Here is a 7806-nt window from a genome sequence, read left to right as displayed (position 1 = left end):
CGCAGTTGGTATTGAATTTAAATGCTAATGATAGATGTGAACCTGTCTAAAGTCTCCAAAGCACTGTACCAGTGGTGGTCCTTCTTACCACTTCTCAGTCATCCCCGTATTCTTTCTCTTATTTCTGACCTGTTTTAGAAGGATTACTTCCTGAAGTGGAGAAGTACTCTATTGTCTCCCTCACGAGAATGTAAGTTCCATGAAAGCAAGAACTCTTCTGTTGATTCAAGACTGCCTCAATGCTTTGAAAAGATCCTGCATATAAAAAAACCCCACTTCCTCTATGGTTATCAAATAAAGGAATACTTAGCGACCACGTACATTTTCTGCCTTTCATGTTATCTGACTTTGTAAATCGCTTTCTCCCTTTGAGGTGGGAAGCCCCATAAAAAGACCGACAGGACCCCCAAAGAGGGCCACTTCTCTAGTGCCAGCACCATCCAGTTCCCTGGCCCAGAGGCTCTATCTCGCTTTTGCCTCTGAAAAGGCTTACTTACCCCTAAAATTCTATTGGTTCCCTGAGCTCACTTCTGATCGGTTATTATTCTCACTTCTGATTGGTCCACCTCCCTAACTTCTGATTGGTCCATTTGTAGCACTTCATGTGCATGGAGCTCACTCCTGATTGGTTATTTCTCTCACTCCTGATTGGTCTATTTCTACAAAGCTTGTTCCTGGTTGGTCAATTTCTGTTATACTTTATTTGCATATGATGTTGCAAAGTGTAAAACTGGCAGCCTATAAAAGCCTGTGTAAACTTACAGACAGCGTCTAAACGTTGGAGTGATAACTTCTCTTGGGCATGCTGGCATGATAAACCTGCGGTTCTCCAACTCTTTTGAGTGCTGCTTGGTCTCTGTCCCCCGGATTTGGGTTGCTGTCACATCTGAGCTGTAACACATTTTTCTGCAACACCTTCATCTTTCTTCACACAATGCATCCAGTAAAAGATGTTGTAAATGACTTATTTTACTGGTTGTGCTTCTTTTGAGTAACTGAGTTTGTGTGCCCTGAATGTCTCTCTCTTTTTGGGTCATAGAAGCTCTGAAAATGTTATGTGTCTCAGATTGTGACTGGATGCTCTTTTTATATAGCTGGGTAAAGTAAATTATATTAAGTACCTTATGACTTCAGCTGCTTTTAAGAAAACCAAAGCAGCCAACATGATTTTTCTGAAAAAGGAAGTTAAGTTTATTCTGGGTTTGTGTGTGTGTGTGTGTTCGTCTTTCTAAACTCCTTATAATATAGTGTTATCCTAAGAGGGCCTGGTCTTACTTATTTTTAATTTTATTTTCTGTGGATGTTAGCTGTCCTTAGAAACAATTTGGCAGCTAATGGCACTTTTTTCCCCCTGCCAGTTCTCAGACACATAATCACGATGGAGGAAGAGAAGGAAATTGGTTTGATGGTCTCGGTGATGTTAACTGATTGCGAAGCAGAGACCCGAATCTGTCCTGAGTTCCTACAGGCTTTGAGGGAGTGTTTTGCGAAGCTGTAAGGAGTTTGCAGTTGGAATTCCACCACACTGCTGTCTCGGGCTGATTGGCTCTATATTATCACAACTGAAGGCCACTTAGGAAAGGGTGGAGCACACAGAACTGTGTGTAATTTATTAGGGTAAGTTCTACACAGAACTCTCAGTTCTCTCCCAGATTAGTTGAGGATTGAAACTCTAATTCACCTTACTAATTAATGGATTTAGCTTAATTGTCATAAGTTGAGATTTTGTGCAGGAGCCCAAAGACCTGAAAGCACTGTACATCTCACAAATCAGTGACGCACATAAGTTATTGCGATGGTTTTGAGCTGCCTGTCTTCCCACAATGGCAACCCACCTGGCTGTCATTTCAAAATCAAGTGACTGTGTCATCTTTATTCTCTGCCAAGGATGATCCCTTGACTTAAAAGAAAAGGTGATTGAATCAGAGGGCGCATCTCTGCACACCCAAGATCATTTCTTCTGCTTTTCAGTTGTTTCTAAAAATGGTTTTAACTGGGCTGTGGCAAGCTTTGGGCAATGTTCATACATTTCATCCTCTTTCCTTGTTGGAACACAGCCAAGGAAAAGGAGACAAGGCTTTATTGTGGAAAACTGTCAAGTTTGGGGTTTGGACGCAATCAAGTTCCTTTTCCTGTGTGAGGTCCTGGAGCCCTTCAGCCCTTCCTGCTCTGTGATGCCAACTCTCGTCTCCAGGGAGACGTTGCAGATGGAATTCTGCAAGGCTGAACGGGAAGCCAGGTGATGATCAGGTCTCTGCAAGGTGGGCTGGACCAGTTCCCAAGCCGCTGGGGCTCATGGCAGATGGCTCAGAGCTGATGTGTGTGCCACTGCACCCTGCCACCTTGGAGAAGAAGCATCCTGGTTTCTTTCCAATGTAAGCTTTGAGGAGGGAACAGGGAGACAGTTGAGAAGTGATTCCTCCTCTTTTGGGCTCTTCTTCCTGTGTCCACATCATTCTTTTATTTCCAATAACATAGAGAGACAGTATAGATGGGGCACTTTTTTCCATCACTCCAAAGTAGGGTGAAAAATCTCCAAGCTATATAATGTTTTCACTCTAATCTATTGTGGTTCACAGCTCCCTGGAGATATGTCCAGTTTCTAGTTGAGGTAATCTGAAAAAGAGAGGGGGAAAAAAGCACAAAGTAGATGCTCAGTCTAACTTGCTGATTGAAGGCCAGCATTTTACTCAGTTTTCTTAGCTTGTTGGGGGCGTGAGACTATGACTTATGTTGAGGAATGTTAAGTTCTCAAGATAAAGTAGAAAAAAATAAATGATTCCCTTAATGACAAGATTGAATCAAACAAATATTTTCCTAGCACTTTAGAAAGTGCCAAGTAAATATTTTAGTGTACAGTTCTGTGAGTTTCAACCCATGCATAGATTCTTGTAACTACAGAAACAGGATACAGAATAACCCAATGCTGCCCAGATATTCCATCACATGGACCCTTTGTAGAAAGATACTTTCCCCTGCCTCATCTTTAATATCTGGATTTGGTGACAAGTTCTTAGATATATCTGACACCAGAAACACTATCCAAAAAGGAAAAGAAAAATCAATAAAGTGGGCTTCATCTAAGTTAAAAAGTTTGCTCCAGGACATGAATGAACTCATCTACAAAACAGAAACAGATCGCAGGCATAGTCAACAATCTTATGGCTACTGAGGGAAAGGGGGTGGGAAGGGATACATTTGGGAGTTTGAGATTTGCAAATGTTAGCCACTATATATAAAAATAGATTTAAAAAACACGTTTCTTCTGTACAGCACAGAGAACTATAGTCAATATCTTGTAATAACCTTCAATGAAAAAACATATGAAAATGAATATATGTACATGCATGACCAGGACATTGTGCTGTGCACCAGAAATTAACACACTGTAACTGACTGTACTTCAATTAAAAAAAAAGTTTGCTCCTTGAAGAACACAGTGAAGAGCGAAAAGCCACGCCACAGAACTGTGTTCATTATCTTGTAGTAACTTATGTTTAAAAAGAATATGAAAGCGAATATATGTATTTTCCTATATGAATGAAGTATTGTGCTGTGCACCAGATATTGACTGTACATTGTAAATTGACTATACTTCAATAAAAATATATTAAAAGATAAAAAAAAGAAAGAAAGAAAAGGCATGCCACAGACTGGGAGAAATTACTTGCCAATCACCTTTCAGACAAATGTTCAGGGCACTCTGAGAGCGACAAAATGGAATAAGGCATGATTTTCTTTTCTAATAGAAATGGCAACCAAATGGAACTAGAGATCAATATGTAATAAACTGTGGATGAAGGAGGATGTGGTTAAGGCTAACATAACAGGAATAAACACCCAGGATAAGGCAGCGTGTGAGGTGGGGAGGGGGCTCCTCTGGCTCGGGGAACTAGGGGCGGCTCCGTGGGGCATGGAAACGGGCAGGCAGGGGTGTGCCAGAGGAGGAAATCATGGAAGAAAAGCCACAGAAATGAGAAAAATACTAAAGGAAAATTTTTTCCAAAAAAATGTTTTGCCCTGTTTGTCAACACTTGCCCTTTAATTTGCATTTAAAACCAGTTTCTTTAAATAGTTCAGTTACGAGTGCTGAATAGTGAAGACATCATGTGTGCTGCAGGCACTCAGTACTGGCTCCCTGCCTTTCCCTCATCCTCCCCCCACCCCCAGGCCTTGCTTCTTGGCTCCAGGTTCAAGTGGGAACTCTGCACTGAGTAAATGGCTCCCGTGGCAAGTGTCAGCAGCCTCGGGCCTGGACGCAGTTGGATACAAAGTGAAGCAGCCCAGCGGCCTTCAGGACGAGATGTGTGCGTTCACCTGTGCTCCGAGGAATTCCAGTGACTGTGCCCAGACCCAACGAGCAGCACCTCCTAGGTGACATCGGTCGCCTCCCCACCGTGTGCTAGGATCTTGGCCTGGTTTCCACCACATAAATAGGAGAAAGCAAGTAGTCTAATTGGGTTGGTTCCTGATGTCACTTTTGCATCCCTGATGGTAGGATGAGAATGAACATGTATCTTCTAATATATCTTTTAATGAACCCATCCTTCGATACCTATACCTTTCTGGGGTAGAAAGGGGAAAAAAAAAAGCAGCTCTCTGGTGAATAGAGGTTGCCCCCCAGGAACAGGCTCACTGGTTAGGCTGAAACATAGAGAATAGTTAAGGGTCATTAAAAACCCACTGAAATGTCAGGATGGCCCATTAGAAATGCAAATGCTAACTGCGCTGTGATATACCTGATAAACAAAACAATGAAACCAATTAGGAGGTACTTTTGAGACCTTCCGGCTTTGATTAGTTATAAGGGCAGAGAAAAAGATCAAACTGTTCGATGTTATTTGTCTGCAGGTGGAGTCAATAATCTGAATAGTTTTGAAAGGTCCTAAATGTCTTAGGCCATCAGTCATCTGTTGTGAGACAACCTGCAGTGGGACCAGTGTCTCCAGGCCATTTGTCCTCTGCACCGTCATGCTTAGCTATAAGTGAAGCATCGGCCTCCAGGATACTTAAGTGTCTTTTCTACTGGGCCAGATTCCTGAGAGAACTGATTCTTTTGCTATTGGTCAACTGTTGAAATTAGCATAAAATTAGCATCTAAATTACGTTAAACAGTAGAGGAGTGTCAGAATATAAACTTATGCCACTTTGATGCCTCAGGTATATGTCAGGGTTAAAAGCTGCTTTTTCATTCTGTTTTATATCTTTAATACAAATAAGATGGTATGCATTGGAAAGCTGATTCGTGTCATTTACACTCATTTTCCTTCAGATATATTAGTTAGATATGAAAGATTTTTTTTTTAGATTTTACGTTCACATTTTGTGTGTGTGTATAGTTCTGTGTTTTAACATGTGCATAGATTCGTGTAACCCCTAATACAGACAGGATACTGAATGGATCCAGTACCTGCAAAGACCCTCAGTAGATAAGCCCTCCTGCGGGTTTGGCAAACACTATCCACAAAGGAAAAGCTGATAAACTGGATTTCATCAAAATTTTAAAAATTCGGTCTTAAGAACACCCTTAAGAGGCTGAAAAAATAAGCTACAGATCGGGAGAAAATATTTGGAAATCACATATCAACCAAGCTCTTATATCCAGAATAAAGAACTTTTATGCAGAATAAAAGTCTTATATCCGGAGTAAACAGCTCTTGAAACTCCACAAGAGGTGAACAATCCACTCAATTAAAAAACAGGCGAAAGCTTTGAACGAAGACTTCAGCAAGAAGATAAAGGATAAGCAAAGAAGAAAATGAAAAGGTCATTGGTCTTTAAGGCTATATAAATTAAAGCCACAATGTGGTATCATTATACACCTATTTGAACCAATAAATGAAAACATACTGATAATAACAAGTGATGACAGATGTGGAGCACCTGGAACTCTTCTACTTTGCTGGCGGAAATGCAACGCGGTGCAGTCACTCTGCAAAACAGGCTGAGAGGTTCTTAGAAAGGCAAACACATACATCCCACGCGACTCAATAATTCCACTTCTAGGGACCGATGTCAGAGAAATGAAAACTTAGAGTCGCACAGAAACTTGTAATGAATGATTATTCATAATCACCAAAATCTGGAAACCGTTCAAGTGTTTGTCAAAGGCCGGATGGGTACCCAGATGGTAGTAAAGCCGTAAAACGGAGTAAGGTGGCTGAATCTCAGTCAGAGCCGGTCTCGTCCTCCCGGTGGTCCAGGCTAGATACTTCTGAGTCAGCATCCTGTCTTTTGCATGTATTTCTTTTTATTTTTTTGCAGTCTTTATGTACCAACTACCTTTGAATACCCCGAATTCTACGTCTGCATTATCTTTGCAATGAATGTTAACTAATCAATGAAATAGATGTAAAATTACTTTTAGAATTATACAGAACTGTGCTAGTATCTGCCAACCCCGCCTTCACTGCCTGTGCTCTGAGGGAGTCTGGGCACCTTTATCAGTCTCCCTGCACACCTGTTCCCTCATTCAAAGTGTGAGGCCAGCGCACTGGATTTGGGTATAATTTTGCCAGGGTTAAATCATACGATATATGGAGGGGCTAATACAGTGTCGGGAGTAAACTAGGCACTTAGTAAGTGGCAGTCACTATTGGGGATGTAAGCATCTTCGACTGTAACCAGTTACAAAAGCAAACACACACACATTTAGAAGCAGGGCTCCATACTGAAATATTTGTATGTTAGCACTTCTCACTCACTCCCCGGGAAAATGGCAGGCCAGTCAACCAGCCACCCTCAGGTGGCTGTAAAACAAGTTGGCCACCAAAACAAGATGCAGAGAGAAAAACCAACAGCCTGTGGTCAATATCAACCTCTCATCAAGAAAGGCCCAGATCTTTCACTCCTTACGGTAATTGTCCCAGCGATCTGCTCAACGCCCTTAGAGGAGGCTGCGGATGGCATCTTGCCAAGGGTCCGGAGCAGCGGTGCCGAGGAGCGCTCCGGAGTGCGGCCTGGCCCTCCTGAACGTGCTGCTTAATTTGACAAAGGGTCCTCGGCTGTCACGGGCACCGGACTGTGTTTGCCAATGGGCCAGACTTCCCTCCTTCCTCTGAGGTGAGGGTGGCTGTGCATTCCTCTCCCGCGGCTTCCAGGGTTCACTGAAACAGAATAGGCCTGGGCTCGGCTCAGCGCTTAGGCCAGCGTTGCTAGGAGTCTCACTGGATGTGCTCTGGAAGGCCTCTGACATTAAACAAATTCCTCCGCCGGCCGCACACTAGAGCCTCTTCGGCACAGAAGTCTGGTAACAAGCACACTTAGGGCCTTACCGGCGTTGAGGGCTGTTGTCCAAACAACTCAGGTTCACGTCCAATAAAAGCCTACCGCTCCCATCGAACTCTTACCTCCGTCAAGTGCCTCGCTTTCTTCTCCAAATTAACATCAAGTTTAGGAAGTTACAGATCTACTGTCAGTGGGTTAATTTTGGTTCACGATGCTGTGTTGAACAGGAAGACGTGGCCTGTGAGGGGGTGGTCTGACCCTCCTGAGCTCTACCTCGGCCTCCCTTTACTCCCCTGCAGCCTGAGCCACTGCCGCCTCAGTCCCATCGTGGCACCTTGGGTTACGGAGACAAGAATCCTCTCTGAGCTTGGTGCTTCCAGCCATGAAAAAGCACACTTATTTTTGAAGCTGAGAACCCATTTAAGGCATTTGTAATTGAACAGTGATGCTCCAAATATAACACACACACACACACACACACACAGTTGTATGAAAATTGAACGTCAGATGGGCTTGTTCATTTCCAAAATTGTCTCTTAGATTTTATACGAGCAGCCCAATTCAGACATGTACAGGATA

General features: G+C 42.9%; 1 long non-coding RNA gene across 1 annotated transcript; it reads left to right on the top strand.

Annotated features, from left to right (window-relative positions):
• The first annotated feature begins 2218 nt into the window (after positions 1-2218).
• Positions 2219-4450, top strand: LOC140691562 (uncharacterized). Its single transcript, XR_012067295.1, has 2 exons — positions 2219-2375; positions 4171-4450. It is a non-coding gene; the product is annotated as an uncharacterized lncRNA (long non-coding RNA).
• Positions 4451-7806: the final 3356 nt, after the last annotated feature.

Source organism: Vicugna pacos, chromosome 35 (assembly GCF_048564905.1).
Source record: "Vicugna pacos chromosome 35, VicPac4, whole genome shotgun sequence".
In the NCBI taxonomy this organism is placed as follows: domain Eukaryota; kingdom Metazoa; phylum Chordata; class Mammalia; order Artiodactyla; family Camelidae; genus Vicugna; species Vicugna pacos.
The sequence above is the reverse complement of the archived record's forward strand: the minus strand, read 5'-3'. Positions and strand labels throughout refer to the sequence as shown.